The following is a 26,142-nucleotide window of genomic DNA, read 5'->3' as shown; positions in this document are numbered from 1 at the left end:
CAGAGGTTAACTAAAAGTGAATCAATGAGTCAGAGTTGTCAGCATTTCATGATTACCCTGCTAAGAACCTCCTGCTCACACCATTTTTGTTTTTTAACTTTGCTTTTGAGAATGTGGAAATGTGACCACATCAATTCTGGAGTGTATAAACTTGGCTGTGATCACTGCCTGCTTTTGGCTGAGTCAGCTCGGTGTTAGGCTAAGAAGTGACGGGTGTGACAGCCTCCGCCCTCCCCTTGCGGCACAGGGTTTGCTGCAAGGCCGCCTGCTGCTGGCAAATTTGGAACGTCAGCCTTCTTGATATGTTTATTTCTATTATTTGAGGTTTCCAGCAAGTCACGAGTTAATGTGCCCCAAAAAATTTTTCTTATAATTTTCTTTCTTCCCCATATATACACAGGGCAGGAAAGACAGAAACATTTATGAGCAATTTTGGTAATAACAATAGTTACCTTGTATGGAGTACCTGAGAGCACTTTGTGAGCATTTTCTCATTTAATCTTTAAAACAACCCTATGAGGAGTATATTATTACTATTATCCTCATTTTACAGCTTAAGAAACCTAACCCCAAATCACACTACCAACCGGCGGCCACATTCCAAATAAATGTGAGGGTTGGAATCTTAGTAGCCTCGCTCAGTCACGTTTCAGTAATCACACTACTCCCACTGCTGAGGTCTGGAACCACTCAACACTTTTCAGTTCAAATAGATGTTGCTAATGGAATGGGGTCACACAAAACCAGCTAATGTGTCTGCAACATGTCAATATAATGGAAATAATGAAGCCAGAGGACCCAAATTTAAACCCCAGCTCTGAAACTCACCTGCGGGGTGCCCTTGGACAAGCTCCTGGATCAGTCTGACTCTGGACCTCCACTGTGATACACACCTGCAGAGTTACGGGGCGGGTGGCCACGGCATGGGTTAAATGCTTCACACGTAATGGAATGGGCACTCCAGAAATGGAGTTGATAGCTCTTGTGAGCTTCTTGGAATCAGAATCCATCTCTGAGCCCAGTTCTACCAGCAGCCCCAACAACAAAGGTTTTCCTAGCAAAATTGAGGAGCATTATTTGAATACTCTGAACAGTACTAATGGAGTAAGGAAAACCATGCAGACACCTTTTATACAGTGTTGTCATGTAAATTTTCTAATCCCAGGAATCCTGTCACTTTCTAATGAAGAGATTTTAACAGCATTGAAAAGTTCAACTGGAATGAAACAAGATGGTGTAAGAAGGAAACTAAACAGTGTGTGTGTGGTGACCGCTGCCCTGCGCCTAGCCTGGCCAGTAGAGGTTGCAGTGTGTGTGCGGTGACCGCTGCCCTGCACCTAGCCTGGCGGGTAGAGGTTGCAGTGTGTGTGCGGTGACCGCTGCCCTGCGCCTCGTCTGGCGGGTAGAGGTTGCAGTGTGTGTGCGGTGACCGCTGCCCTGCGCCTAGCCTGGCGGGTAGAGGTTGCAGTGTGTGTGCGGTGACCGCTGCCCTGCGCCTAGCCTGGCCGGTAGAGGTTGCAGTGTGTGTGCGGTGACCGCTGCCCTGCGCCTCGTCTGGCGGGTAGAGGTTGCAGTGTGTGTGCGGTGACCGCTGCACTGCGCCTAGCCTGGCGGGTAGAGGTTGCAGCGTGTGTGCGGTGACCGCTGCCCTGCGCCTAGCCTGGCGGGTAGAGGTTGCAGTGTGTGTGCGGTGACCGCTGCCCTGCGCCTAGCCTGGCGGGTAGAGGTTGCAGCGTGTGTGCGGTGACCGCTGCCCTGCGCCTCGTCTGGCGGGTAGAGGTTGCAGCGTGTGTGCGGTGACCGCTGCCCTGCGCCTCGTCTGGCGGGTAGAGGTTGCAGCGTGTGTGCGGTGACCGCTGCCCTGCGCCTCGTCTGGCGGGTAGAGGTTGCAGCGTGTGTGCGGTGACCGCTGCCCTGCGCCTCGTCTGGCGGGTAGAGGTTGCAGCGTGTGTGCGGTGACCGCTGCCCTGCGCCTAGCCTGGCGGGTAGAGGTTGCAGCGTGTGTGCGGTGACCGCTGCCCTGCGCCTAGCCTGGCGGGTAGAGGTTGCAGCGTGTGTGCGGTGACCGCTGCCCTGCGCCTAGCCTGGTGGGTAGAGGTTGCAGTGTGTGCGCGGTGACCGCTGCCCTGCGCCTAGCCTGGCGGGTAGAGGTTGCAGTGTGTGCGCGGTGACCGCTGCCCTGAGCCTAGCCTGGCGGGTAGAGGTTGTAGGAAGGGCCCGCAGCGGCTTGCGGAATGCAACCGAAGGATCCAAAATGGCACTGTTGGCAGCACTTGCTTGACTCCAAGGAAACAGGAGGGCTCTTTTGATCCTAAAGTATTCGAATAGATCCTGAAGAAGTTCTGGAAACAGGAGAGTGTTCTGCAATATTTAAAGGATGCTGCTGAGATTCAGTCCTAAAATTAGACCTGTGGGCTGTTTCCTGCACTGCAGGCATAACTTCCTTTCCATGCCTGTGATTATCTCTCTGGAAATCAAGGTTCTGGTTCATTTGAAAATCTCTGCTTATAACAAAGAGGCCCACAGGAAGCCTGGACCCTCCTGCCTCACTCATAGACTACTTACGCAGGACGACCACCATCCTGTGAGATGAGAGGGCAGACAGACACACCCTCAGCCTGCGACATCATGTGACCGAAGGATGGTGTGGAGGAAGTGTGAACCCTGTGTGCCTTGCTAGTTCCTTCACATAACAAGCTCCTTAAAACAGGAGCTTATGTCTAGGACCTTCCCCTTCTTGTCAGAGTTTTAAAATTTCAGGACCTCGAAATGCAACACATTATTGCCTTTAAAGCCCCTGGATTCATTTAGAAATTATATCTGTAATTTTCAGAAAAATATCAAAATAACATTGATTTTGGTCTTGAATAATGTCAGTAACCTTGGAGATAAAGGAAGTAGCATAAACCAAAAATCCATTTGGCAAATGGAATTAAAAACATTTACATGCATACACATATACATATACATACATACACATATATAAACACACACACTTATTTACACATATTCACACACACATTCATACACATATATGTGGTTGCTCCCTCTGATGGTCTTTGTGAAATCATTGTTGGCATGATTGATTAGCCAACTATGCATGGAATAGTACTTTGCATGATCACATTTCATCTAGTCAGAACCCAGATGGCTGTCAGTGAAGAATGCTTCCCCTCTAGGCAGAGCCTGACTTTGTGTGACCCACACCTCATCGAAAGATTTGTTTCTGTCATCAAAGGACTACAGTAATTTCTGTCTAGAGTGAGGTTTGAGTAGAATAATATACAAGAACGAAGACCACTGCTTGCTGGATTGTTTTCTTCCCCTTCCTTCCTTCCTTCCTTCCTTCCTTCCTTCCTTCCTTCCTTCCTTCCTTCCTTCCTTCCTTCCTTTTTTTCTTTCTTTCATTTTCCATTTTGAATAAGACTTTCAAATAATGTTCTTTAGATTCTGAGCCTTAAGAAAAACAAGTTTGGAATTATGCCTTTAAATGTGTGGCAGATGGCCTGTGAGCAGCGCTGGAGGCCGCGTCGCTCTACGCCACAGGAGACTCAGCGTCTCTAGCAAGCAGGCATACTCCTTACAACTGCAAATCTGAATAAAACTATTATTGAGAGATCTAGTTATTCTCTCTGTTTTAAAGTCAATCATTATAAATAATTTTAGTCTTTTTTTCTCATTAAATCATAATAAAACAGTAATATAGTATTAGTGAAAGTAGCCAATAAAATGTTCAGCTCCTCTACCTGATTTTGATTGGGAAAGTATCCTAAGTTATTGAAAATTAGAGTTTACAAGTTGAAAGAAAAAGAAAATAAAATTCTGTCATGGGCGTAAATTAACTGGAAATTCATCTCCAGGAAAGCCAGTTGTTAATCCAAATTCGGAGGGACCCAAAATATGGAAGATAGGAACAAGGTCCATCGTTTACACATTAAAGCTTTATTGTCTAGCTTGGCCAAGCGGCGGGAACTCCGACAGAAATCTGACGGAGAGCGTGCCGGCCCTTTGTTCTACTTAGTTTTTATAGTTTTGTAAGTGGGAAGTACAGAAGCAAAAATTGCAATTAGGAGCCCCTTACTGCTATTGGTTATAGTCATATGTCCTTTAACATGATAGGACCACATTCAATTTGCAAACCATACATCCCATTTTGGAGAAAACAAAATTTACAAGCCAACACAATGGTAGAAAGATGTCTCTTTACATATTAAAGGCATTCCTCTATTATCTAGTGTTTATCTGCTATCTCTCTGTCCAGAGTCACACAAGCATTTACATAGGAGAGGTAGTTTCGGTGGGGACAAATGCCCGCAAATGGCTCATTGCTATAAGAAAAGGTTTATTTTGGCTTTTCTCTTCCTGCACCTGGCTAGCTATTCACCCCTTTCCCCACAGGTGTGGTGGAATGTCTGGGAATCCATGTTTTCCTCCCCTTGCATTTACAATACAATGCCAAGGGCCATCCTGGTCATGCCAATCACACAGTACAGAGATTATTCTCACAATTTCTCTGCATACCTTAACCCAAATTAATAAAATGTTCTCCAAGCTTCCTAAAATATTAATATTAATACTGTAGCCTTTGGTACTTTACAACACCTGCGGGTGAAATGGCTCAGTGGCTCCTCACCAGTATCTTTCTCTTTAGTGCTAGCAAATTACTGAATAGATTTACTTTAGTTTAGAATAATTACTATAGCATGGAGGCTATGTTTTCAGATTAAGTAAATTTTGTGGTCCTTGCCCTGAACAAAATTAGAGTTTAATAGATTTTTTATATTAAATATCATAATAAATTTATGATACTAATTTATAATACAAATTTGTAATATACATTTATAATATATATTTACATGGACATATATATATTTTTTTGATCTCCAGGAAAGGGGGAAGTGTGTACTGGCATTGAAAAAAAAAGAACTCATTTTGGCTCTTGAGCTCTCTGTTGGCAGCTTCACAATTCCTGCAGTAGTAACTATGACGACGAAACAAAGGATTAGGCTGTTTGTAAAAGAGCAGCGTTTGTAAGCAAGAGAAATTCAATATACTTGTAAATGCCTCTCACAATAGAAAAGTAGGGAGATAAAACACAGAGGAACAGGACTATTTATTTCTCTGAAGATTACTTGAATTCTAAAAGCAGAAACGCTTTTTATTTTTATTCACTGTACTTGCAAGATGCCATCTTGGATTTTAATCACATATAGAACAATTTGTTGTGATATTAGTTTTAAAATATTATAAAATACTACAAAAATAAAAATTTAAAGATCAGAAAAAAATATTCCATTCTCTTAACATGCTGTTTTAATTTTTATTTTTCTTAGTCATTTTTTATATTGCATGTTTAGTTTTCATATAGCTGTAGACATACAACAGGTAAATTCTTGCAAACTATTTTATCTAAGATTTCATTACAGATTTCTGAGGAGAATTTATAAATACTATGAATAGCTGAATAATATCATGTAAAATTATACAGTATTATCTTTATTTAGTATTAGATATTTAATATATTTTAGCTTTTCATCATTATAGAGGCTGCAATAAATATCTTCATATAAATAAATTTTTCTTCTGTTGAATATTTTCTTCAGATAAATTTTCAAGGCAGTAAGATTGCTGGATCAAATGGCATAATATTTCTGTGCTTGTCTTACAGAAGCATATTGCTTTCTCAGGTGTTCCAATTTACCTCACCAACAGCAAGTATGTGAGAGGAATCATGTCTAAATTTTTGTGGTAATTAGCAGTAGAAATGGGGGCAGAGTAGAAATAGGAGGTACAGAGGAGGGAAGAAGAAAGGTATGTGAAACAATAGTAGTGGGTGTTCAATAAGTGTTGGCTGAGAGAATAAATGGATATTTGACTTTTCAAATGCTGACCTCCCTCCTCAGAAGAAAAAGTAGTACAATGAGTGGTTTCATCTTCCAAAGCTTGGCACAGTAATAGAGCAAGCAGGGGCTTCCTATTAGCCCAAAAGTAGAAATAAAGTGCTCTTTTCAATGCAATTTTTTAAATTTAATGGGCCATGAACTGCCTTAATACTAATGTCATATGAACAAGACACTCTATCATCATTTTCAATCTTTAAATCCATTTCTAAGGCAATTGCCTGACTACTACTGATTGGCCATCTGTTTTCCCAGTAATTACATGAGCATATCACCTAGCAGCAGGGTGCATTTCTCTTCCATAATTCCACATAACAGCATGGCTGAAGCCTTAAAGCAAGAAATAACAAAGATGACCTTGGCCGGAGGATCAGTGAATAGAGCATGTCTTGGCACGCCGAGGTCGTGGGTAATCAAACTCTCAGTACAAATAAATATATAGATATGAGTGTAGCTATACACATTTTTCTTATTCCTGGTTGCTTAATAAATGGGGGCAGAGGCAGAGAGAAGGGACATTAGCCTTCCTTGGATGTCTCATAATAACAACTACAGCAGTTGCAGTAACTACCAGACTTACTATTTGCCAAGAACTGCAACTTGCTAAAACTGTACAGATATTATTTCCCTTAATCTAACAGCAATCTGATGAGCCAGGTATTTTTATGCCTGACCAGGTAGTTTTATCCCACTTGCAGATAAGGAAATTGAGGCTCCTAGAGATTGCGCTCCCAAAGGCCACAAAGCAGGTGACAACTGAAATGGTAAACCAGAATTATCCTTTCAAAAGCCCAGGTTCTTGACCACAGTGTCCTTCAAGCTGATCACAAAATTAGTTCATTTACCACTTGGGTAACTTGGTGCTTTTTGAATAATTTTATACAGACTAATAATGAAAAGGAGATTTTATAGTGTCCCTGGCTGCCTCTTTAAACTCCTCCAGATGTTGCCCTTTTCTCCCTGAGCACCTCGTCCGGTGGGCTAAGCTCGGTTTAGAGCCCGTGGGGACTACTTTGGGTGCCGAGGAACGCCCAGACCCTAGCATAAAGAGCACATGTCCTTGTTGAGAGAATTTTACCTCCTTATCCGGAGGCTGTCTTAATACAATAACTAGTTATTAAGTTTTTGTACATGAACTGACACCTTTGCTTGACTTCTTTTTTGCCAGGCAGCCTCAGTTGGGTAACCCACAAGCACTTCAAACTCGAAAAGACCAAAACTAAAACCCACTTCTTCTTTCTCACCTGCTCCATACCCACAAGCTCTCCCTGGTCTAGCACCCCTGCGTCTGTGAACAGCACCACCAGAGGCAGGCTTGCTCCACAGAGCCTAGTGGGAGCAAGTCCCCTGTGATTCCTCTCCCTCATCTGCCCACGCATCCATTCAATTACCAAGTCAATTGCCACTCCCATCTTTCCACTTACCTGGACCCCCGGCCATAGATATGTCTTGCCTAGTTATTGTTTTTAAAAAATCAGTCATTTAACTATTTTTGCACCTAGTTTTGGCCAGGACCACCTAGTCACTCGCTGCACTACAACCAGATGTATCTTTCTAAAATACACATCTGATCTTTTCACATCCCTGATAAATAGTACTGTTTCCACATTATCCTTAGAATGAGCTTTCCGCTCCTTTCTTGGGTTCACATAGCTCTTTATACCCAGTTCCTGTATTGCTCCTCAGCCTTACTTCTGGAGATGAATGAGTCCCCTCTCTTCCAGCCACACTGATTCATTTCTTGTCCTGAATATATCCTCTTCCCTCCAGACCATTGCACTGGCTGTTCCTTAAGCCTTTGCCCAAACACCAACCCATTATAACTCACTAACTCCTACCTATTTGAAAATTCAATGCTGAAATTACTTCCTCTGGAAAGCCTACCTGGGTCAGAACAGATCTCCCTCCCAGAAGCTCTCAAAACTACTTATAGACTCCCAGCACTGCATGTGAATTATATTATTTTACAGTCTTTTCTTTACTTCTCCCTTGTTTTCTGGCTTCTATTTTTTTTTCTTTTGTATTTTTCTGAAGTGAGAAGTGGGAGGCACAGAGACAGACTTTTGCATGCGCTTGACAGGATCTACCCAGCATGCCCACTAGGGGGTGATGCTCTGCCCATCTGGGGCGTTGCTTTATTGCAACCAGAGTCATTCTAGCACCTAAGGTGGAGGCCATGGAGCCATCCTCAGCACCCGGGCCAACTTTGTTCCAATGGAGCCTTGGCTGCGGGAGAGGAAGAGAGAGAGACAGAGAGAAAGGAGAGGGGAAGGGTGGAGAAGCAGATGGGCGCTTCTCCTGTGTGCCCTCGCCGAGAATTGAACCCGGGACTTCCACACGCTGAACTGATGCTCTACCACTGAGCAAACCAGCCAGGATTAGTATAATTCCTATTTACTTGCTCAAAGGGTGAATAAAAGTTTACTACAGTTTTATGATGGAACTTCCCAGACTTTTCTCTTCCTGAGCTAAAGTGTTTATTTAATTTATTTATTTTTTTGTATTTTTCTTAAGTTGGAAACGGGGAGGCAGTCAGACAGACTCCCGCATGCGCCCGACCAGGATCCACCCGGCATGCCCACCAGGGGGCGATGCTCTGCCCATCTGGGGCGTCGCTCTGCCGCAATCAGAGCCATTCTAGTGCCTGAGGCAGAGGCCACAGAGCCATCCTCAGCACCCAGGGCAAACTTTGCTCCAATGGAGCCTCGGCTGTGGGAGGGGAAGAGAGAGACAGAGAGGAAGGAGAGGGGGAGGGGTGGAGAAGCAGATGGGCGCTTCTTCTGTGTGCCCTGGCCGGAAATCAAACCCGGAACTCCCGCACGCCAGGCCGACGCTCTACCACTGAGCCAACTGGCCAGGGCCTGAGCTAAAGTGTTTAATAGAGTTACCTGATATATATCATGTGCTTATCAAATGTTAATTTTACTGAGTAAATGCTCCAAACAATCTTTCTTGTGAGATGCCAAGTCTCAGTCAAAGGTCGCTACAGATGTAGTCCCACACCTTCAGGGATGCTCATACATTGGTCACAGCTACAAGATCTTGGCACAAAAGAGAAGCACAACCTTTCCCTTCAGGCTGAAGATGATTAAATCTAAGGTAAGGCAGTCTGTTTTCTTTTGTATTTATTCTAAACTTAAAGTTTTTCCATGCATGAAGAAAAGAAAATAGATCAGGGAAAAGAGATAGAGAAAGATGAAGAGGAGGAAGAGGTAAAGAAAGGAAGAGAAGAGAAACAGGAAAAGGGAGGAAAGGAGCAGATAAACAGGAGAAGAAAGAAGAGTTATAGGAAGAAGATGGAGAGTAGAAAGTGGAGGAGCACCAGGCACAGGTGAAGGAGAGGATAAGTCGCTCCCCAGGCGACACTTCCTTGACTTCAGGAGAAGTGCTGGCAGTGTGGGAGGAACCCTAGCCCGACAGCAGGAGCACAAGGACTAGCTTGGCCTCTTACTGTATGAGGGACCTCAGGACAGTTATCTCTGTGAAAATAAAACCAAAGAGTTGAACTAAAAATATCTAAGATTTCTTCTAGGTCTAAAATGTTAGTGATTGACAGAAAACCATGCTTTTGATTCTTTTAAATCTTGCCTGAAGAATAGATATTATAGATAAGTACAATGTCTTTTAGGCAGCAATGAGGAGAAGCTATCAGTAGAGTCAGACTCTGATTGTTATTATCATTATTATTATTTTGTCAACTTATCAGGGCCATGGCATGCTCAGAAATTTGGGGAAACATTATTGCAGAGACTGGCTCTGCAAAGGACAGTCCAGAGTGGAAAGCACCACGAAACTAAAAGAAATCACAGACACAAGATGCAGCAAAGATGGGAACAGGGGTCTTCCAGCCTCAAGGACTGAGAGCCCTGATATGTGAGTCCTCATCGTATTTATCTGTTTTCTTTATCTACTTATCATAAAGCTTCAGTACATGAGTTAATCATCCTCTAAGCTTGCTTGTAAGAATGTACTCAGGGGAGATAGGAAATGGCAACAAAATACAGAAGCTTCTTGTGCAGATAATCACGTTAGGGACCCAACATTGCTAAGTCCTCACCCATGATCTCTGTTCAAGACAACATTCTATTCTCAGGCCATTTTCCCACACATTATTCTGAGTGTACCAGTGAGGGTGTTTCTACATGAGATTAACATTTCAGACAAAATAAAGCGGATTGCCCTTCATACGACAGGTGTGCCTCATCCAACCCGGGAAGCCTGAGGAGGACAGAAGGGCTGACCATTTCCAGGAGAGCCCTCCTCATACCAGACTGTTTGAGCTGCGACATCAGTGTTTTCTTGCCTTTGAACTCAAACTGAAACATAGGCTTTTCTTAGGCCTTGAACATGCTGGCTTTTGGACTGTAACGTACACCATCGGCTTGGACTTGGATGGAAACTGTATCATCAGTTCTTCAGTCTCCAGCTGCCCTACTACAGATCTTGGGATTTCTCAGCCTTCATAATCACAAGTCAATTCCTTATCATCTCTCTCTCTCTCTATCTCTCTCTCCATATATATATATTATATATATAATATATATATTATACATTATATATATATTTAATCTATTAGGGCTCTGCAGAGATAAACAGAACCAATAGTGTACATAAATAGTATTATAGAGAGAGATCAGCAAGACATGGCAATTTCCCTCCTCTCTGGAACCATAAGACTTTTCCCAGCTAATTTTGTGGAGCTCTTCATTTCTATAAGAACTATGATTCAAGCCACAGCTTGTTTTCTAGATCATGGAGTACTCAGTGCAACAACCTCAAGAATCACAGAAAAAATCTGGCACTCAAGTTAAAATTTCTTAAAACTCCAGAGCCCTAAGCCACGAAAGGGCTGTTCTATGCCTCCTGGATGACATAGAGTAGTTTCCAGACACTGAACCTCTGAACCTGCAGTGTGTTTTTCTCTTTTAATAGGCAGCTACTCATCCTTCTTATAAAAATAAATGCCGAACTGGTCCATTTAATATGGTTTTTTTCGATAAATACAGTGAAAACATTAATCTTTTTAACGTAAATATTTTTGAGAGTTTTTTGAGTAGTTTAATACTTGGTTACTTTACCCTTTCTGACTTTCAGCATGTGCTTAGAAAGAAAATAATATTTTATAGTCTAAATTCTTATTCCAAACACATTGAAAACTTTCTATCATAGGAACTGTCAGGGAGAAAGTGACATATAACATGTATATGTTGTGAAGAAGAGAATGAATATTTTTTAAAATAGTGATGCTCTGATTCCCAAATACTTTTCAAAGATTAGTTAAAGACCTTAAACTTAATAGAAGGTATGGCAGAGGAATTATTTCTGATTACATGCTTTTCTTGCCTTTTAAAAAGGTTTAAATTGGATCACTGATCAAATTAATTTATTTTGAAAATTATGTCACAAGAAATAAGAAGATTACATAGTTGATACTTTCAATTGTGGGCTTTAGAGACAGTCAAATGATATTAAATCTTGTTCATCATTGTCATTTTGTTCTAAATAATCTCTATTGGAATGATTATTGCTAATATTTAAATTAACCTAAAAAGCAATTAATTCTCTTCTTACTAAATTAGAGTGAATTAAATCTTTAAGAACTTTCATTCTAAAATTTTGTAAGACAGTTAATGTTAATTTACTAAGAAAAGCATTTTCAGCTATAGATTTAAACTTATTGACATGAGCTGCATTCACAACTTTTTATCCATTTTATTTGTCTTGGGGAGATTTAAATTTTAATATGTAATAAGTTGGGGAACTGAAATATGTCTCAAAATTTGTCATCTCTCAAAAATAAATGGCAAATGCAGCAATGCCAGGATATCTAGTTCACTTTTAGGGATAACAAAAATATTAGAATTGCATAGACCATAGAATATCTATCTGCTCTTGGTGCATAAGGATTTAGGGATAGTGCATACTATCCAAAGTCTTTATTTCACAAATGATTAGAATGAAAATTTAATACCTAGTTATTAAAGGCTTATCACTACATTGATACTGTGAAAAACAGAAAATATAGAGATTACAAATGAACTAAGGAGTAGCCCTTTCCAAAAAGTAAAATATGAGCAAATAGAAATGGAAATCAACCTCTAGAAAGACTTCAGGATTCTGGCTGACTATAATTTAAAGAATAGAAAGTGATGATTAGAATATGTAATGTCTATATGAATCCAAGAAGTCCAGGTTTGGTCATATGTAGAACTTGAGTATCTCTTAACATATCTAGTTCCAACATGTCCTGAATATTGGACCTACTACTAGTCAAATCAACAGTCTTACCTTGAAGAACAACTGTAAAGACAGAAACTGGGATTTCCTTATAAATTAGTTTCTCTAACTTCCAATCTCTCTTAATCTAGTGACCATGAGCCAAATAAAAACCACTCATTACAGATGGTTTTAAATGTAGATTTATGGATAGAATTTTAAGGTCTTGTTGCACATAAACAAAGCCGAGTCACAAAGCAAACCCTATATTTTGAGGATGTGATCAATGTACCACAAGCACTACCATTAATTAAACAACAGATTAGGTAACACTGTACCTATAGCATTATATGTGATAACAGAACATAAGTCACAGTTCCTTAAATACATTATAATTTTGATATTGAGAACACAACTAATTACTATTATGTGCAACTAAGCATTACTGCAGTTAGGAAAAGATAAGACCACCTTGAGTTTAAGAAACCTGGTAGCCTTTTCCTGTTAGCACATAAATGCAGAATGTAATCAGTTTAGATGTTTATCAAAGTGGTTTTTCCAACCATTGTTGCTGGTTGTTTTTGGAAAAGGCCAGAATGTTAGTGGGTCATTTAAGTTGAATATTAACAGTCACTGAAAATCCAATCAGCAATATTTAGTGTGTGCCCACTAGGTGTCAAATGAGCTTGCTATTTTAACACCTTTACAATCTACACTGACCATGAGGAAACACGTCATGGGAAATCTGCTTCAGCCATGAAGATCCTTGTGTTACCATCAAGCTTGAATGCAGACAATGTCACAAACTTATGGATGATTTTTTTCTTGCCATTTAGATTTTTATTTTGTACTTAAAGAAGTAGGTTTTTTAGACTTAGATTTTTGTCACATGTCACACTGATGCATACCAAAAAGAAAAACATAAGTGAAATAAGTCAGTTAAAAAATATCTAAGATAAAGACAAATACATTGCAATTGTTACTTGCCCTTCAGTAATTATAAGACCATCCTGATTTCAGAGATGTTAAAATATGGGGGGGGGGGGGGGACAAAAACAAATAACATCCATCCATGTGTGCATGTCCTTGTTTAAGACACAGAATAATTCTCAACATCATTAAAGCCCCTTGCATATACCTCCCTTGTCACACCTTCCTCCTCTCCACACAAGATGACTGCTACTCTGAATTTTTATATTCATTCCTTTTTTTCTCTACAGTTTTACCAAATAGACAGGGTGAGACAAAAGGGGGTTTACACTTGTTTTATGAAAAATAATACAATAATTAATAAGTAATAATACAAGAATAAGCTCTGTGTTTTGAGTACTGACAACTATAAATCCACCCTTGCCACACCTTTATATGTTTTAGATTATGTTTTTTAACACAGCGAAACTCTGAGAAGTCCTTCAAAGGTCTGCTTATGCCACCATTGCCTCCACTTATTTGACCATGGGATATGTTTTTAATGTAACATCTATTAATAGCTGAGAAAGTAGTGTTCTGACAAATTCACCTGGGAAATACAGGCATGTCAAATGGGGAAGGACTTGCTGAAGAAAAAGGGTAAATGGGAAAATTTAGGTCAGTTGCAGAAGTGCCTGAATGGCACATGAGAAAATTTGGATTGTATCCTGTTGGTGTCCTAGCCATCTGGTCTATTTTTAAAAACCTGGACTTCCAAAGGGTTCCTCTGGCACTAGGAAGATCGATTAAAGTGGAGAAAGTCTAGAGATAGTAAAATTAAGTAGAAGATAATTAACAGTAGCTCAGTGAAAGGTGATAAGGGCATAAGTTAGGCCAGAGGAATCATAAACAGGTAGAGGAGAGACACACTCCACCTCCATTTACCAAAATTGGTGAGACACAGAGGTTAGGAGATGGACATGTAAGAGATAATTCAGAGAACTGGAGCTAAGAAAACAACAGAATAGTCAGGAAGAACAAGTAACTTTAAAAAAATTATTGTTCAGTTTGGGTCATAGAATAAGATACAATCATCCAATTATTTAATAATTTTAAGTGTCAAGCATCATGACTGAACATATCCTTGGTTTATGTTCATATCAACAACAATTTTGTGTTCATACACAGACAAAAGTGCCTTTGTGGAAGCTGTGAGATCCAGCACTATATACCAATGGTTTCAGGAGGACCCTTACCCACCCACACATCGGGTAATAGGCATAAAGACTTGATCTTGTCTGTGGACTCTGTAGTAGCCTATGAACCAACTCCATACTATTTTAGACAATCACCCACAGATGAGAGAACCTCTGTGGAAGTCCAAGTTTCCATCAGAGAAGTTTCCAGCATACTACTGGATCAAATATAAAAGGTCTACCGAAAAGTTCTGTCCGTTTTTGGAATAAAACAAAATACAAATTTTTTTTACCGTCAATGAACTTTATTAAATAATATATTTCCACACCAATTCTATCTTCCGAATATGGTCCAAAATGGTTTGCTGAGCTGAATTAAGCCTTTCTGTGATCTTCGATGTTGTCAGAAAAGGATCTTTCTCCAACATGGTCTTAACAACATCGTCATTGATCAAAGATGGTCGCCCAGAACGTGGCTTATCAGAAAGGTCAAAATCACCTGTTTCGAATTTTTTGAACCATCTGCTGCATGTCCTATCAGAAACTGTACCTTCACCAAACACTTTCAATAAATTTCTACATGCTTCTGTAGCATTTCTTCCTTGTTGAAATTTGTATACAATACAGTGGCATAAATGAACTTTATCAGTAGCCATGGGTACACTATTGCTTCACACATAAGACTAATGTGAATCAACTTTGTTTTAGTTAATTTGCTACATCAGTATGTATACATTAAGTGATAAAAATAGAGAGGCACACATGCGCCAAATAAACATGTGCTTACGTGTCAAAATTTCTTGTGATAGAAATGGACAGAACTTTCCAGTAGACTATATATATATATATATATATATATATATATATATATATATATGAGTTTGGATGCATTGAAGAGGAGATTTCATAGAGACTGAAGGAAAGTACTGTTATCTCAAATGCAAAGACAGCAATGAAAATTTCAAAAAAAAATAAAAATTAATAAATTATGGCACTACCAGTGGATCACAATAGTCTTTTAGTAACTGATAACAAAGACATGGATATCTACATGATGTACTATATAGATTACATATCATTGAGATGTGCACTTGAAACCTATATGATTCTATTAACCAATGTCAACCCCAATAAATCTAATTTAAAAGTAAATGACTAAAAAACTGGCAAATTGAGGTCAGTTGCAGAAGGGCCTGAATAGCACATGGGGAAATTTGGATTGTATCCTGTTGGTGTCCTATCCATCTGGTCTATTTTAAAAGACCTGGCCTTCTGAAGCTGTTTAAATTAAACTCAATGAGCTACAAGACAACACAGAAAGACAATTTTACAAAATAAGCAACATAATACACAAAATACACTAAAAGAATGGGAAGTTTAATAGAGAGATTAAAAAAAAAAAAAAAGAACCAGACTCTGGGGTAGAAAAATACAATAAGTGAAATTTTAAAATGCACTAGAGAGCATCTATACCAGAATAGATCAAGCAGAAGAATCTGTGAATTAGAAGACAGAAAGTTTAAAATTATCCAGTCAGGAGAGAACAAAGAACAAGAAATAAAAAAGAATGATAAAAGATCTATGGCAGTGGTCCCCAACCTTTTTTGGGCCATGGACTGGTTTAATGTCAGAAAATATTTTCACAGACCGGCCTTTAGGGTGGGACAGATAAATGTATCACGTGACTGAGACAAGCGTCAAGAGTGAGTCTTAGACGGATGTAACAGAGGGGATCTGGTCATTTTTTTAAAAATAAAACATCGTTCAGACTTAAGTATAAATAAAACAAAAATAATGTAAGTTATTTATTCTTTCTCTGCAGACTGGTACCAAATGGCCCACAGACTGGTACCAGTCCACAGCCCGGGGGTTGGGGACCACTGATCTATGGGACACCATATAAGGAACCAATTTAAGAATTACTGAAGTTTCAGAAGGAGGAGAGAGGAAGAAGGGTGAAGTAAGTTTATTTTTTTTAAATCATTGGGAATCTCCTAAATCTGAGGAGGGAGTGCATATCAAAATTCATGAACTTTATAGGTCATGAAGTAACTCAACTTAAATAGAACCTTCCCAAGACACATTATAGTAAAATCTCAGAAATCAAAGACAAAGAAAGAATCTTTAAAAGCAGCAAGAGAAAAGAAGCTTGAAACTTACAAGGGAGACCTCAGAAGACCTTGGCAGATTTTTCAGCAGAAATATTACCTACCAGTAGAGAGTAAGATAATATATTCAGTGTTGAAAGAAAAATATGTCAACCAAGAATATTCCATTTAGCAAAGCTGTCCTGCAGAAATGAAGAAGAAATAAAGACAGTTCCAAAATACAAAAGCTGGAAGAATTCACCACTAGATCTGTCTTGCAAGACATGCTTAAAGGAGTATTTTGAGCTGAAATAAAAGGACATTAATTAGTAACATGAAAATATACAACACACTAGTAAAGGTAATAGTCATATTCAGAATATTCAATTACTTTAATATGATAAGGTATTAACCACTTAATCTTCTATAAAAGTTAAAGGACAAGAGTATTAAAAATAACTATAGCTGCAATAATTTGTTAATGAATATACACTATAACTTGAGTGTAGAATAAGATTGCCTAGAATCAAATCTTGGCCATTATTAGTGGTGTAAGTTTGGGCAAGCTACTTGACTTCTGTGCCTCAGTTTCCTCAGCTATAACAAGGAAACGATAATAATAGTGCCTCCTTAGGTTTAGTTAAGTGAAGGTTAAGTAAGGTTATGTAAATTGCTTGAAATAAATAGTGCCTAGAGAATAAGAAGTGCTCAATAAATAATACTAATTATTGAGATAGGCCTGTAATAAAATAAACTTTCCTCTTAATACTACTTTTGCTGCGTTCCAGAAGTTTTGGTACATCATGTTGTCATTGTCATTTGTCTCTAAATAACTCTTGATGTCTGCTTTCATTTCTTCTTTGAACCAGTCCTTTTTTTAGAAGTACATTGTTTAATTTCTACATTTTTGTGGCTTTATTTTCTTCCTCTTTGCAGTTGAATTCTAATTTCAGAGCATTATGGTCAGATTATGCTTGGTATAATTTTAATCATTTTAAATTTATTGAGGCTAGTTTTGTGGCCCAATATACAGTCTATTCTTAAGAATGTGCACTGGAAAAGAAAGTATAATCTGATGTTCTAGGATGAAATGTTCTATAAATTTTAATTATGTCCATTTAGTCTAGTGCAGTGGTCGGGAAACTCATTAGGCAACAAAGCCAAATATCAATAGTACAACAATTGACATTTCTTTTGAGAGCCAAATTTTTTAAACTTAAACTATATAGGTAGGTACATTCTTTATCGAGGTAGCGCCCACATGTGGTATTTTGTGGAAGAGCCACACTCAAGGGACCAAGGAGCCGCATGTGGCTCACAAGCCACAGTGTGCCGACCAGGAGTCTAGTGTGTTGATTAAGGCCAATATTTCTTTATTTATTTTCTGTGTGATCTATCTAGAGCCGTCAATGGAGTATTAAGATCCCCAAGTATGATTATATTTTTGTCTGTTTCTCCTTTTAGTTCTGTTAGTAGTTGTTTTAGGTATTTTGGTGGTCCCTGATTTGGTGCACATATATTGAGAAGTGTTATGTCTTCTTGATGTAGTGTCTCCTTTATCATTAGGAAATGTTTATCTTTGTCTCTTATTACCTTTGTTGTTTTGAAATCGGTACTGTCGGATATAAATATGGTTACACTTGATTTTCTTTGGATATTATTTGCTTGAAGAATCATTTTCCACCCTTTCATTTTGAGTCTACTTTTGTCCTTGCAGTTTTGATGTATTTCCTGAAGGCAGCATATAGTTGGGTTTCATTTTTTGATTCAATCTGCTACACTGTGCCTCTTTATTGGTGAGTTCAGTCCATTTACAATTAAGATAATTATTTATGCACAAGGATTTCCTATACCCATTTTATCTTTTGTTTTTGTTAGTTCTGTGTCTCTTTTGGTTCTTCTCCTTTGTATTTCCTTTTCTTTTTTTTTGTAACAGAGACAGAGAGAGGGACAAATAAGGACAGATAGACAGGAAGGGAGAGAGATAAGAAGCATCAAATCTTCATTGCAGCACCTTAGTTGTTCATTGATTGCTTTCTTATATATGCTTTGACCAGGGGGCAACAGCAGACCATGTGGCCCCTTGCTCAAGCCAGCAACTTTGGGCTCAAGCTGGTGATCCTTGTTCAAAGCAGATGAGCCTGCGTTCAAGCTAGCGACCTCGGGGTTTCGAACCTGGGATGTCCACGTCCCAGTCCAATGTTCTATCCACTGCACCACTGCCTGGTCAGGCTTCTTTGTGTTTCTGTCACTTGTTTTTATTAGGTGGTATTCCATACTTTTTTCCTGTTTCCTCTTTTTCTTTCTTTAAGCTATGTATTTCAGTTTTAGTTTTGCTACTGAAAAAAAATGTTTCATATAGACAATAGTCCTTTGTCTTGTGAATGCATCTGTCCACCATACTTTTTTACTAATTCAGACCTTTATCTCTCCCTTTTTATGTTTTTGTTGTCACATGTATAAGACACACCTTTTTCAAAAAATTTAGGGTCTAAAAACTGGGTGCATCTCATACAGTGGTTGTAGATTTTTTTTACTCATTTTCCACTTTTTTGTGCTGGATTTGTGCTCATTGTTGTAGTTTTTTTAGTTTTTTAATTTGCATTTCCTGCTTTTTTGTTCTTGTTGCCTTTTTTTCAAATTATGGGCTCCAAATAAGGTGTGCCTTATACATGGGAGCATCTTATACTTGGGGAAAAACAGTATCCCTGTTTATATTGTAACTTTGTTGGAGCTTTTACTTGTAGTTGTGTGATGTTTTGTTCTTTGTATCTGGTACAATGGCCCTCTTCTTGCAGTGGGGATTTTCTGGTGATAAATTCCCTCAGCTTCTGTATATCTGAAAAAGTTTTTATTTCTCTTTCATATTTACAGGATAACTTTGATGGGTATATTATTCTTGTCTGGTAATTTCTCTCTTTTAATACTTTGAATGTTTGGGTCCACTCTCTTCTGGTTTGTAAAGTTTCTGCTGAGAAATGCTATGATAACTTGATGGGATTTCCTTTATATGCTACTTTCTTCTTTTCCATGACTAGCTTGAGGATTCTTTCTTTGTCATTGATTTTTGACAGTTGTAATATATGTGCCTTAAAGAAGACCTCTTTGGGTTGAGGTAGGTAGGTGTTCTGTTTGCTTGTTGGATTCAAGGATCTAACTCTTTCCATAGGTTTGGGAAGTTCTCCTTGAGTATTTGTTTGAATAGGTTTTCATTCCATTCTCCCTCTCTTTCTGGTAAAACTATTACACTCACATTGTTTTTTCTCATGGAGTCAGGTAATTCTTAGAGCTCTATTGATTTATTAAATTCTTGAGTCTCTATTTATTCCCTTTGCATCATCTCTAGTTGCTGTCTTTGGTATTTTTTTTAAGACTTTATTCAATTTTCAGAGAGGGGAAAGAGAGGGAAAGAGGGAGAGAGAGAGAGAGAAGGTGGAGGAGCAGGAAGCATCAACCCCATATGTGCCTTGACCAGGCAAGCCCAGGGTTTCAATCCGGCAACCTCAGTGTTCCAGGCCAACGCTTTATCCCACTGCGTCACCGCACCACCACAGGTCAGGTTCTAGTTGTCTGTCTTTGATGTCACTAATTCTTTCCTCTATCTGGCTAGTTCTATTAACTATTAGTTATACTTGTTAGTTCATTTTTCAGTTTGTATACTGAGTTCTTCATCTCCAGAATTTCTGTTTGGTTACTTTTTAAAGTTTTGATCTCTTAGTAAAGTACTACTTTTATTCATTAATTTGTTTTCTGAGTGCATTTCTTTGCCTATCAGTGTTTTCTTACATCTTGTGGTATATTTTCAGAACTTTAATTTTGAATTCTCTGTCATTTTTATCCCAAGTTTCCATGTAATTAAGATTGCTTTCTGGAAATTTTCTAATTTTTTTTCTGAACTGCATTGCTTTCTTGGTTATTCATGGTATTTACTGGATTCTTTCTCTGCCTAGCAGGTATTTGTGAGTGGCTCTTTCTTAGTAGTGCACTTCCTAGAGACCTTTCTATTATTTTCCTTTCTTTCTATTTTCATCCAGTAGGATGAAAATTTTAGCTGTGTGAATCCCCTGGCTGACACCAGCTGTGATGCTGTACCTACAATGGGGACAGGGTAAGCTGAGAGGGCTTTATTGTCTTCTTTGTTCTTCCTCCTGGCAATAGTGATCTTGGGTTTCCTGCATTCTTCCCTGTGTCTCAAAAGACCAGGAATCAGACAGGGAGTACTCCTATTCTTATAGGAAACCAGTGGCTTTGCAGAGTTAGGTCTAGGGTATGCCACTAGTACTCTTTGCACCCTGATACTGAGGATGAAGAGGTGTAGTATCTGGGAGGTTAAGGGCTGCAGCAGCTTGCATTTCTCTTCCTCTGTCCCAAGTGTGGGCTGTGGGCAGACTGTGCATATACGAGCAGTGTCTCAGGATTTTGTCTTCTGCCCTGTCCTCCCACTCAGCCACTACACTGGTTCTGGACTCCTGAGAGTACCCCCCCCCTACACACTGGGTTTCTCTCCTCTACAGAGCCCTACCTTGAGTGCTCACTGCGAGGTTGTATTCTTATCTTTCACTCCCTCTCTTTGCCCATCTTTAGTTGTTTCAATGTGTGGTCCTTTCAGATGTCCTTGTGCGCCCTGATGGGGGTTCTTTGTTGAGTTATAGCTGTTCAAGTTGTTGAAATTTCAAGGGGAGAGAACAAGGAGACCTCTCACTCTGCCATTCTGCTGATGTCATTTCTCCCCTAACTTTTGCCTTATATCTGATTAACCTACCTACCTGCCAACCAAACCCACTCCCCCAAAGAACCAGCAAATTCCTTTATTTAGGGTGCCTAAGATATTAGTAGAAGTTTAATCAGTACATGTATAGCTATCAATTACTACTTTTGATTGCATCACTGTTTTTTAAAAGTTCACTTGACTTGCTTGGATAGCCATATTACCATTTTTTTATTATTTGGTACCAGGCAGGCAGTAGTCAAAGAATGTTATTATCTCTTATCTGCTTTTTTTTCCAGATTAAATTGCCCTGACATTTTTAACTTCTATGTCTTGAAATTATAATCTGATGTCTCACTAATTTTTCTTTCATTTCTGTGAACTTTCATTATTCGTATCTTTATATCATATTTGAAATACAGGACTTTAAGCAAGTTTATATGATGCAACTGATATATTACAAAGTGCAAAAATTCAGATATTTCCAAATATATATATTCTGTGTGTGTGTACATGTGTGTCTATGTTATGTTTATACATATATGTTTGACATTGTAAGGATAGAGCATCTGGTATTTTCATCCAGATGTTTGACATTATATAATTACTAAAATCCAATCAGCTGTATGCTTTGGGTTACTTTCTCTCTCTCTCTCTCTATCTATCTTTACTTTTCTTTCTTTCTTTTTTGCTTTGTTTGTTTGTTCAAAATTGGTATAATATTCTGATAATCAAAGCATCTGTTGCAATTAAGATAGTACAACTCGCCTGACCTGTGGTGGCGCAGTGGATAAAGCGTCGACCTGGAAATGCTGAGGTCGCCGGTTCAAAACCCTGGGCTTGCCTGGTCAAGGCACATATGGGAGTTGATGCTTCCTGCTCCCCCCCTGTTCTCTCTCTATCTCTCCCTCTCTCTCTCCCCTCTCTCTCTCTAATAAAAATGAATAAATAAAATCTAAAAAAGTAAATAAATAAAAAATTTAAAAAAAAGAAAAGATAGTACAACTCTCATTTCTCCTTGATCTACCATATTAGATTAGCTTAAAAAGATTTGGTTTTAAGTAGGACACATTAGTCATTATCCACTAAGTACCTTCCTGCCTTCAAATTACTTGTAAATTGATTATATCAAGGTTTCTGCCAGTATTTTCTTAAGTACCCAAGTGAAGGTTACTTGTCTGTTGTGCTTGTTATATGACTTGTGACTTCAGTTAGTCCTCTACTGGTGACAGATTTCCCTGTGAGCAACTCAAGATAAAACCTTTAGAGAAACTGGCATGTGAATATAAAAAAAATGCATTAAAACCAAGGTTGGTGGAGTTGTTTCTATTATTAGAGCTTCTACATATGAAATTATGCCAGTATTTCAAATGCACACTGAATGCTTAAGAATACCATTGCCATTCTTAACTGTGAATTTAATATCTGGCTCAGCAAATAAGATTGTGAAAATCCTTAGTGTATTAAGTTTTACAACCACTAAATAGGATAAACTTTTCAGTGTTTTTTAAGTGGCATGACCTAAAAGGAACACTTGAAAATTATAATTATTTCTAGGGGTTTTCACTTTATATAAGGATTAAATTATATGTAATGCAAAGCCCCTGTTAGTTCAAGAATTGATTACTACACAGTAAGATGCTGTCTCCTAAGGATATCTTAATTATAAAATTAAATTAAATTAATTTTATATTTTGGTAACTCTAAAAGAAAGAATCATATAAAATGGATAAGAATAGACTTAGGAGTCTCACAGACCTCATTCAAGTTTCAGCTGCCCCACCACAAGCTGTGTGACCTTGGACAGAAAACCTAAGTTCTTGGAGATTCAGCTTCATCATAAGTAAGTTCAGGTATTGATTTGTAATGGGCTTAAAGGACATACTAAAATTAAGCTCAGCACAATGTCTAAGAAGTAAACATTAGGGTTCCAAAGATTCATAGGTTTTTCTGAAGGAAAACAGGAATGATGATGGGAATATCTGCTAACACATTCCTTTTTTTTTTTATATCTTCCCGAAATTAGAAGCAGGGAGGCAGTCAGACAGACTCCCGCATGCACCCGACCGTGATGCACCCAGCATGCCCACTAGAGGGCAATGCTTTGCCCATCTTGGGCATTGCTCTGTTGTGACTGGAGCCATTCTAGCACCTGAGGCAGAGGCCATGGAGCCGTCCTCAGCACCGGGGCCAACTTTGCTCCAATGGAGCCTTGGCTGTGGGAGGGGGGAAGAGATAAATAAAAAGGAAGGAGGGAGGTGGAGAAGTAGATGGGCACTTCTCCTGTGTGCTGTGGCCAGGAATCAAACCCAGGACTTCCACATGCTGGGCTGATGCTCAACCACTGGGTCAACCAGCCAAGGCCTGCTAACACATTTTGAAGCAATTGCTTTGTTCATTTAATCAGCACAAAGACAAGGCAATGGCACCTGAATCACCATTGCATGGTTTCTGGGATATAGTCATGTCTAGTTAGATGAAGTCAGGTTAATAGTATATGATCAGTGTTACCAGGTTAGGCAGAACTGTACATATAGGGCTGCTATACTACACACATGTGCTATAAGATCCCTTTTAGATGTAGATCAAACAGTTCTCATATCACAGGCACAAAAAAGAAAATTAAGCTGTGACCAAATAAACATATTTGAAAGTCAACATCATTTACCATATGCTAGTTCTATTTAGAATGACATATTTTCAAGAGTTATATCATCAATATTTTATGTCAAAGCTGGGACCCAACCCATACTACCTACTTTGCACTTAACCTTAATACTCTCTGGGACTATTGGCAGTAAAGTGCAAGGTTGCTACTGACTCTAAAGATGTCCATTTTCACCATTATCATAAACATATGAGTAAATATATAAAGTCCATGAAGGTGGGGTCCTTGAATATATCAATTACCAATATATCCCTAACACTTAGGGGAAAAAAATTTAATACATAGTAGACCATCAAAAGGTGTTTGTTAAATGAATAGATAAGTAAATTTAAAATTAGGCAAATTCTGAAATGATCTATCAGCCTTTAGAGTGACTGAGCTGTAAAGTTTTACCAGCTGAGGGCTAAAGAATAGCCCAGCCCCCAGCTGATTTCACTTCTGATGATTTCTAAATGTTTCTCCAAAAGTCCGTTTACAATTTCTTACCTTACTCAGCACAGCTTGGCGAATATAATTACATCTTTCAGTGATGTGATGAATTCTTATAGCCACATGGTTGTCATGCTAAATCCAATCTCACCTTTCAGCTGCAGGTACAAACGTAAGGAAGGTAAGAGTCAGGATGAAGGAAGGACAGCCCTGACATATTTAGGCATTTCTTTTGATGTGTCATAGGTTTGTACACCTGAAACCTATATAATTTTACTGTTACCCCAGTAAATTAAATAAATAAATAAATAAATAAATAAATACATTTATTTTAAATAAATACACACCATCAATACATGTTTGCATCACTTTTCTTTTTCAAAGCCCACATGGAGATGCATATCAATATTTTCTAGGTGTCTGCAATATGGAATCTGGGTCATTTTTACTATAATTAAAATTCTATCATTCGATAGATAAATAAAGCTTTCTTTATTCCAGGAACTGTTTTTGAGCACCTATTATATACTAGCAACCCACATGCTACCACCTAGGAATAGATGAAATGAATAGGACATGGCCTCTGTACTTGAGAAACAGACTCACAGACATTTGACTGCAATTCGATACATTATAAAAATTACTATCTCGCCTGACCAGGAGGTGGCACAGTGGATAGAGCATCGGACTGAGATGCAGAGGACCCAGGTTCGAGACCCCGAGGTTGTCAGCTTAAGCACGAGCTCATCTGGTTTGAGCAAAAGCTCACCAGCTTGGACCCAGGGTCGCTGGCTCGAGCAACGGGTTACTCCGTCTGCTGAAGGCCCGCGGTCAAGGCACATATGAGAAAGCAATCAATGAACAACTAAGGTGTTGCAATGTGCAACAAAAAACTAATGATTGATGCTTCTCATCTCTTCTTTCCTGTCTGTCTGTCCCTGTCTATCCCTCTCTCTGACTCTCTCTCTCTGTCTCTGTAAAGAAAAAAAAATTACTATCTCTACCACCATATATAATTACAAAATATTGTGTTTTTACTGGCCAGTTGGCTCAGTGGTAGTTTGTTGGCCTGGCATGTGGAAGTCCTGGGTTCAATTTCTGGCCAGGGCACACAGGAAAAGCAACCATCTGCCTCTCTACCCTTCCCTCTCTCCTATCTCTCTATCTCTCTCTTCCACTTCCGCAGCCAAGGCTCCATTGAAGCAAAGTTGGTCTGGGCGCTGAGGATGGCTCCATGGCCTCCGCCTCAGGCACTAGAATGGCTCTTGTTGCAATGGAACAACATCCTAGATGGGCAGAACATTGCCTCCTAGTGGGCTTGCCAGCTGGATCCTGGTCAGGCACATGCAGGAGTCTGTTTCTCTGCCTCCCTGCTTTCACTTCAGAAAAATAAAAAATAAAAATAAAATAAAAAGATACTGTGTTTGACTAGAAGTGATTATTTGGTGTACGAGAACTTTCTAGAAGAGGCACTGGGTGAGCTAGCATGTAAGAATAAATAAATGTTCACTAAGAGCGTCATTACATTGTATACAACTGGTGACTCCTGAGCATGTGCTCCTAAGGAAGAAACTCTTTTTATATGTTAGTTAGGATGCCTTCAGATGCAAGTATATATAATATTACAGAAAGTGGTTTTATTTTCTCAAAATCTTAGGGTGGTTTAAGAGCATGGCTGTGTCAACTAGGATTGTCCACTATAGCACTCTGTCGTCCTCAGCGTGTCATCCTCACTCTGTCCTTGAGTTTATCACTCCACGGTCATAAGATGGTTTCTAAAGTTCTAGGAAACCATGCAAATACAGGAAGGAAATGGAGCAGTTGAGAAAACTCTCTTTGAATGTCTTTCTCTCTTTTGTTTTTTGGTTTTTTTGTTGTTGTTTAATGGGAGGAAAATCCTTCACAGAAGCTACCCACAATATTTGCCCTTATGCTCATTGTCTTGAGAAAATTGGGGCAAAGTAAATTTAAGCAGCACACCTAGCAAATGATTAAATAAATAATGAAGCCCAGCACTGATCCTCTGTCT

The sequence above is a fragment of the Saccopteryx leptura genome, chromosome 4, assembly GCF_036850995.1.
Source record: "Saccopteryx leptura isolate mSacLep1 chromosome 4, mSacLep1_pri_phased_curated, whole genome shotgun sequence".
Lineage (NCBI taxonomy): Eukaryota > Metazoa > Chordata > Mammalia > Chiroptera > Emballonuridae > Saccopteryx > Saccopteryx leptura.
The sequence above is the reverse complement of the archived record's forward strand: the minus strand, read 5'-3'. Positions refer to the sequence as shown.